The sequence below is a fragment of the Sus scrofa genome, chromosome 10 (assembly GCF_000003025.6).
Source record: "Sus scrofa isolate TJ Tabasco breed Duroc chromosome 10, Sscrofa11.1, whole genome shotgun sequence".
Lineage (NCBI taxonomy): Eukaryota > Metazoa > Chordata > Mammalia > Artiodactyla > Suidae > Sus > Sus scrofa.
Window position 1 is genome coordinate 22,670,310 of NC_010452.4, and position 8,759 is coordinate 22,679,068.

The window sequence follows — 8,759 nt, forward strand, 5'->3', positions numbered from 1 at the left end:
CTAGACTTAGGATTGTGCCTGGGTAGGAGGAGAAAAGCCAGGTGAGACCAAAGTCACCGAAGCCAACAGCAGATAGAATTTCTGGAAGCGGAGGTCAGTGGTGCCCTGCTCTGTGGAGAAGCCAGTGAAAGGACGACCTCAAGTTGGCAACCAGGTGGGGATCCTGGGGCAAGAGCCACCAAGAGCTGAGGGGTGGAGGCTGACTAAGCAGCAGGGGACAGGCAGTCCTTGCCAAAAATGGGGCTGTGAGGACCAGGAGAGATTATAGTGGCATGTGATAGTCTGTCCCCGCTGCTCTGATGGATCGCTTGCCCTGAGTCTACCATACATTTGGTTTATACACAAAAATTTAAAGGTTATGAATATCATCAAATTCAGTCCCCCAAATGCTGTCAATAAGTAAAAATGCCTATTAATTTAAAGTCTATAGACCTAGAGAAGCTCATACTACGTAAGTCAGACAAAGACAAATATCATATGATATCACTTGTACGTGGACACTAATAAAAAATAATACAAAAGAACTTATTTATAAAATAGAAAAAAACTCACAGGTTTCAAAATCAAACTTATGGTTACCATGGGGAAATGGGGGAGGGATTAGGAGGATGGAAATAATACATACAGACTACTGTATGTAAAATAAATAACCCATAAGGACTTACTGTAGAGCACAGAGAAACCCACTCAATATTCTATAATGAGAAAAAAGAATGGCTAGATGTATATGTCTAACTGATTCGTGTTGCCATACCCCTGAAACTAATACAACGTTGTAAGTCAACTATGCTCTAATAAGATTTTAAAGAATAAAATAAAACCAAATCTATGGAAGATTTCTGTAACACCCGTAAATAGTCGTCCTCCTTGCTAGAGTTTGTAAGCGATAAAATAAAAAGTCAATTTTTTTATTGAGGGCAGTCTTGTTAATTTCCAGTGTTGTTTTAGTTTCAAGTGTGTGGTGCAGTGATCCAGTTATGTATATGTTTTTTTTCACATTCTTTTTCGTTATAGGTTATAACAGGATATAGAGTACAGTTCTCTGTGCTTTTCAGTACGTTCTTGTCATTTATCCATTTTATATATAGTAATGTGTATATGTTTATCCCAAGCTCCTAATTTATCTTGAACCCCACATCCCCTTTGGTAACCCAAAGTCTATTTTCTATGTCTATGAGTCTAGTTCTGTTTTGTAAATAAGTTCATTTGTACCATTTTTTGGGGGGGGGTTCCCCATATAAGCAATATCATATGATATTTGTCTTTCTCTATCTGACTTACTTTGCTTGGTATGATAATCTCTAGGTCCATCCAAGTTGCTGCAAATGGTATTATTTCATTCTTTTTTATGGCTGAGTAATATGCCATTGCATATAAGTACCACATCTTCTTCATCCATTCCTCGGTCAATGGACATTTAGGTTGCTTCCATGTATTGGCTGCTGAAGTAAATATAACTTAAATAGCCAAACGAGTTAAGGGACAAAATTTTCTTAGTTCAAGGCCTGACACAAATATCTATCTTCTACTCCTTTCGCTTTTATAGGAATAATACTCAAGTCAGAGACAGGATTTCCTGTTGTGGCACAGCAGAAACAAATCCAACTAAGAACCATGAGGTTGAGGATTCAATCCCTGGCCTCGCTCAATGGGTTAAGGATCCGGCATTGCCATGAGCTGTGGTGTAGGCTGGCAGCTGTAGCTCCGATTCAGCTCCTAGCCTGCGAACCTCCACATGCCATGGGTGTGGCCCTGGAAAGCAAAAAACAAAAAGAGAGATAAAGTCAGAGACAGTTGAAAATATTTGTGTGATTGATGTTGAATGCTCTATTTTATCAATATTCTCAATTGGATAAATTCCATTTCTACCTATTTCACCTCTTTCACATCCCTTTAATACTATACTCTTCCATAATTAATTATAATTAAGTTAATAGAGATTTACTAACCAAACATTTTACAAGATACTATTCAATAATTTGGGGCGTGGTAGTTTTTTTAAAAAAGACATTCAGGGCACAATTTATGCATATACACATATGATGCATGGGGAAAAGGATGCACAAAAATATTTGACTTTTTTAAGGCCACTAATAAATCAAAAGAAGGGATAAGTAAGTTCTTCCTGAAAATCTGCCTTAGCCCAAAAAGCAACAGCCATCATGGTGCCACCTGGCATTATGAATGCGTTTTATTAGGTGCATCGGGCACGTGAACACTAGATATTCCTGGAGTTCCCTTGTGGTGCAGAGGGGTAAGGATCCAGCGTGGTCACTGCAGTGGCTCGAGTTGCTGCGGCACAGATTCGATCCCTGGCCCAGGAACTTCCATATGCCAAGGGCACAGCAAAAAAAAAAAAAAAAAAAACAGAAAGAAAAGTAGGTATTCCTGCTTTGCTCATTTACTGGACATGAACCAACTCCACACTGCAGCAAGTCCCTACAGATGGAGTCTGTCTAATTCCTCCTAAAATGTCCGAAATAAGAAAACACAGTAAGGAGAATGAAAGCTGTGCTGCACTAGGGCACATTTGCATTTCTGACAAGTAAAGATTATTCAGTAATCCCTGTCAGGGCACCAGTAAGCCACAAGCATGGCCAGCTAATAAAAGGAACGAAGTCTTCCCTGTTCGTTGAACTCACGACCCTTAAGTCTCTTCTGGGAAACGGGATGAGCCTGCCGAGCATGTAGAGGCGCATGGACCACCAAAGTGAAAACATGGAGAGCCTTGTGGTCACCGTGGCTGAGATCACGGGTACCAAGTTCAGGCACTGAGCGCTTTATCTAGCCTTCAACTTTATGGAGAGGCGATGATGACATAAAGCTGGTTTTATCGCAGTTGTACATTTCAGCAAAACGCAGAGATAAAGACCCTCGTCTGATAACATCCAAAGCTGGAGTGCAGCGTGTGGCTTTCAACACTGAAACCGCATGGTGTACACTTTGCATTTTTCCTCCAGTGACTGATAGCACTCTCCAACCCCGTTTAAGGCCTGAGGCGGTTCACTCAGGGCCCCGAAAAGCCACAATGGTGTTGAGGTCCGAGGGGTGCATGGGTCAGGGACCAGGGGGGAAGCGGCACACTCCCATCAAGATCAGCTTAATCCACAGAAGTGTGGGCGCAGGGCAGGACCTGGGGGTGGTGACAGTGGCCATGTCCAGCACCCTAGCGACAAAAATATCTGGGGGAGGGAGGAGTCACTGGAAACTAGGGAGAGAGAAAGCTCTGCAGAAAAGAGCCCCCTCCAGAAGCTGTGGCTTCATGAGGGGGCACAGCCAGCTGCAGCCACCTGCACAGAGGAGGCTGGAGGGGTTCCCAGCCTCTCTTCCCTCTGCTCCCCAGCAGGTGGCATTGACTGAATCTCACCAGCATCCCAGGGCCCAAGCAGCACAGAGTAGCAGGGAGCTTGGATCTGAAGGGGCAAATGAAAGATGCCCAACATAAGTGGAAAGACAGAATTATTGTTTTCAATAACCTCTAGTACTGCCTAAGTCTTTATATCAGCAATTCCCTAGATGACAGTATCTGCTCAGTGTCCTCTCCAGCAGGGCCAGTTCTAACATAAGAGTGCGTGAAGGATATTAATCTCCACCAGTCAGTTTCCTGAAGCATTTCTAGGTAACAGTATCTCCTGCTTCCCCATAAAAATCAAGAATTCTCACTTCAGGAGGAGTTCCCTGGTGGTCTAGGGGTGATGATTTGGCACTTTCACTATGGCAGCCTGGGTTCCATCCCTGGTCTGGGAACTGAAATCCCACATCCAGCCACTTCATGCTGAGGCCAAAAAATAAAAATCTCACTTCAATCTCCAGAAGAATATTTATTTTCGTCCCACCAAGAAGGCCTATTGTTGAGTGGTGACATTTTTTTTAAAGAGAATAATTAGAGCTCTCGATTTTTCCTTTTACAAATCAGGTGAGCAGTGTACTTACTCCAAACGATGGCAGTTTTTTGGCTGCTTGTGAACCCTGGAAATATTGATCAGTTCAGAATATTCGGACGCTTGCATCTCCTGAATTTGCTTACTGCAGCCCTTCTTCCTGGTCGGTCAGGAGAGCTCCAGCAATTTTGTTATCATGATAAATTACCTTCCCCGTAGGTCACTCTTTTTTACCTAAAGTCACAATTTGCTCCTTCCTCTAGGTCACAACCTGATTTTTCAGGGTGATAGATTTATTGCTTGCTTCGTGCTCCAAAAACCAAATCGCCAGCATTGCTCAAAATACAGTCTGTCACAGTAACTTCAGCTGTTTCCCAGTGGGAGTGAGATCCAGCATTCCTGTTCCTGTTTGCCTGTGGTAGAGAGAAGGGCCATTTCCACATTTCTGTGGATCTGGGCTGAAAGGATGGCGGTTCAGTATAAGCCAAGCTGCCCGTTGAAGCAATTGATGAGCAAGTATTGCCGGCATGGTCTTGGGGGAGCTTTCCTTCTTTTTTTTTTTTTTTTTTTTTTTTGGTCTTTTGTCCTTTTAGGACTGCACCTGCAGCATATGGAGGTTCCCAGGACAGGGATCTAATCAGAGTTGTAGCCGCTAGCTTACACCACAGCCACTGCAACTCGGGATCCGAACCGCATCTGCGACCTACACCACAGCTCACGGCAATGCCGGATCCTTAACCCACTGAGCAAGGGCAGGGATCGAACCCGCAACCTCATGGTTCCTAGTCGGATTCGTTTCTGCTGCACCTCAACGGGAACTCTGAGCTTTCCTTCTTTTGAGGAAGCTCAAAAAATAGAACAAACAGCTGCTTCTGAACTCCCAAGAAGGCCTTTCCACCCATAGCACCTTCTCCTCGGTCCTCGTAAAAGCCCACGTCCCCCATCAAAATCCCTCAAACCGGAGACTGAAACTGTGATGCTACCGAGGTCAGGTTAGGTCACAGTGCAGAGCTCACGCAATGGAAAGCAGACCAAAGAGATGAGCAATACTTCCAGGACTGTTCGTCAAACATCCACCCTCCGTCTCCCAGGCTTCCTCCCCAGGCTGCCTGGTGGGTTTGCTGCAGACAGAGCCCTGCACCCTGGTCTGCTCTGCCCTGGGGGCTCGAAATTCACTGCTTCCACTGGAAGCTTCAGCCCTGTGCTCACGGGGGTCTCCTCTGGCTGGTCTCTGATGCAGCCCAGCACCCTGTGTACTATATTCCTCTACCCTTTAACCCAAATTCCCCAAAGTCTGCATCCTTTTCTTTGTTTGTTTGTTTGTTTAGGGCCACACCTCAGCATGTGGAGGGTCCCAGGCTAGGGGTCTAATTGGAGCTAGAGCTGCCGGCCGACCCCAGAGCCACAGCAACACCAGATCCGAGCCACGTCTGCCACCTACACCACAGCTCAGGGCCACGCCAGATCCTTAACCCACTAAGTGAGGCCAGAGATTGGATCTGCATCCTCATGGATGCTAGTTGGATTCATTTCCACTGAACCACAATGGGAACTCCCTGCATCCTTTTCTTATAGCCCAGATCCCAATTCAGTGGCATCACAATCAACCAGAAAAAAACTTCTAGAGCCTTCTCTCTTGGCTCATCCATCTGAAAATATCAGAAATCCTAAAATATGCCTCAGATCTGTAAGAGTGTGGCATCTGTGTACAATGGACTATTATAGCACCACAGTAAAAAATCATAAGTAAATGAAAAATTAAATAAATATATAAACACTAAAAGGGGGGGAAGACATCTGCAGGTTTCATGGTGGATGGACCTCAACAACATAATATTGAAAGGGGAAAAGGCACAATTGTTGCATATTGTAGGATTCTGCTTATATGGCGTATGAAACAGGCAAGGAGCTCCCATTGTGGGTCCGTGGAAACAATTCCAACTAGGAACCATGAGGTTGCAGGTTTGATCCCTGGCCTGGCTCAGTGGATTAAGGATCCGGCGCTGCCATGAGCTGTGGTGTAGGTCACAGACGTGGCTCGGATCTGGCATTGCTGTGGCTGTGGGGTAGGCTGGCAGCTGTAGCTTCGATTAGATCCCTAGCCTGGGAACCTCCATATGTGGCAAGTGTGGCCCTAAAAAATAGCAAAACAATCAAACAAACCAAAAAAAGTGCCCTACACATCACCTCAAACGCTTAAGTCAACCTCTTAAGTCAAACTCTATTTACAGTTGATAATCACCCATAATAAAACACTCAGAGATACACAGAAAACTGAAGCCTTGGATAGGTTTCACATCCAGCTGTGATGAAAGAGTAAAACCCATGAAAAGATATCGAAAAGTATCAGGTACCATCATTTGTAGGTGGTACACACCGAGGCATGCATCTGTCATCATTCCATTCCCACGTTCACACCAACGAGGAAGGCAAAGGGGTAAAAAACTCATTTCCTGCCCTGTTTGTGGGAACTCTGGAAATGTCACAGTTTACAATGTCCAAACCATGGAGTTCCCGTCATGGCGCAGTGGTTAACGAATTTGACTAAGAACCATGAGGTTGCAGGTTCGATCCCTGGCCTTGCTTACTGGGTTGAGGATCCAGCGTTGCCATGAGCTGTGGTGCAGGTTGAAGTCTTGGCTCAGATCCCGTGTTGCTGTGGCTCTGACATGGGCCGGCAGCAACAGCTCCAATTAGACCGCTAGCCTGGGAACCTCCATATGCTGCAGGTGCAGCTCTAGAAAAGGCAAACACACACACACACAAAAAGTAAAATAAAATAATGTCCATACCACAGTTGAATTAGTGGTCCACAGCTGGGGACTTTGCCACAGGTTCAGTGTCCAAGAGGACAATCGGGCAGCTTAACCCCTGCTGGCTCATCCTTACCGTTCCTCTATGGTTCAAACCTATGGTGCGATTGAGCAACTCCTGGCCTTTAAAAACCTCATTATCTCATTTCTTGTGAACATTATGGTTTCTTCACGACAGTACTTGAGTTGTTCAAGGATCTTTCCATATAAGTCTGAATGATAAAGGCAAGTTGGTTTTGATTGTTTCATTCTTAATCACTGTGTGATCCACACACATGGCCTCTGTGGACCAGAAATATTTAACATCTACGATGTTGGTTTCAATCAGTGCAACGCTGATCCTTCGTTCAATATCAGCTCTCAGAGCGCAAGAAGTATTTCCATACACAGGTTTTCTCTGGACATTAAAAATGTCATATTTAGTTATCAAAACTTATTCCAGAGTTCTTACAATACTTGTTAGAAGCTGAAAGACCAGTTGGTAGAACAAGTATTTCAATTCTGGTTTATTGGCGTTCCTGTCGTGGCTCAGCGGATGAAGACCCCAACAAGTATCCAGGAGGACGCGAGTTCGATCCCTGGCCTTACGCAGTGGCTTAAGGATCCAGCATCGCCCTGAGCTGCGGTGTCAGTTGCAGAAGAGGCTCAGACCCCAAGGTGCTATGGCTGTAGTACAGGTCAGAGTCTGTAGCTCGGATTCAATGCCTAGCCTGGGAACTTCCATATGCTGCAGGTGCAGTCCTAAAAAGACAAAAAAAAAAAAAAATCCTGACTCGTTGTTCAATTTAATAAATGTTCACACTCATAATGATAATGGCTAGTATTAAATGAGTGTCTTCATGCACAGCTCTGAGCAAAGCACTTTTACCAATTATTATACTATATTTTAACAGGAACCCGAGATGGTGGGTATTGATAGCATTCCCATTTTACAGAATCTCTCTAGATTAGGACTTATCTATGCAAGTCAATAAACATTTCTTGTGCACCTGCTCTGTGTGAAGCAGTCCTAGGCATTTCAGTGGCTATAAAGATTGCAACACAAACGATTATGCTGCAAGATAATAGCAAGACACAGGGAATCATAGGAGACACGCCGTCGCTTTGCTGCTCTAAGGCAGGAGGGACCATATCGCTAAAGGAATCCGGAAAGATTTCATGGTGCAGATGTTAGCACATTATGGCTTTAAAACCAAGGAAACCCCTCCCCTTCCTTCCCTCCCTGCACAAACCCAGCTCTGCCCAGGACCTTTAGCAGAGGCATCAAGCAGCAGAACGCAGGCCCCAGCCCTCCATCCGGACCCCTGGCATGGGCTTTTTCATTTCTCTCACCCTCCCACCTGCTCTTATTTATTTGCTTTTTGTTTTTTTCTGCTTTTTAGGGCCACACCCGTGGCATATGGAAGTTCCCAGGCTGGAGGGGTTGGGGGGAATCAGAGCCACAGCTGCTGGCCTACCCCAGAGCCACAGCAATGCAGGATCTGAGCCACATCTGCGACCTACACCACACCTCACGGCAACGCCAGATCCTTAACCCACTGAGCGAGGCCAGGGATCGAACCCGCATCCTCATGGATACTAGTCGGATTCATTTCCGCTGAGCCACAGCGTGAATTCCCCCACTTGCTCTTGTTGACTGTGTGTCTCCATCCTGTTCACTGGTGGTGTCACCTGCTCGTGAATTTGTTCCTGGTCATGGCCCATCTGATCTCAGCCTGCCCCACACCCCCAGAAAGATCTCTTAGGACCCCAGAGATCATGTCCACATAGCACCGTATACAAGGAAATCCACGATTTAAAGGTATATCATTATATCTCTGAAACTGGAGAGTGAAAATACAGATAGCAAAATGCCCTGAGTTGTAGGCATAATGTGTGAGGCATTTGGGGGAAATTCTTGGGCACATAATGACACCCCTACCTCCAACCCACTCCTATTTTTTTCCATTTCCATTTTGTTGATGATCTGTAATAACATGCCATCAAAAAAAAAAAGAAAGAAAGACTTTCACAGGAATCAGCAGAATTTTCCAAGGTCCCATCCAAACCACTGTGCACATTCATA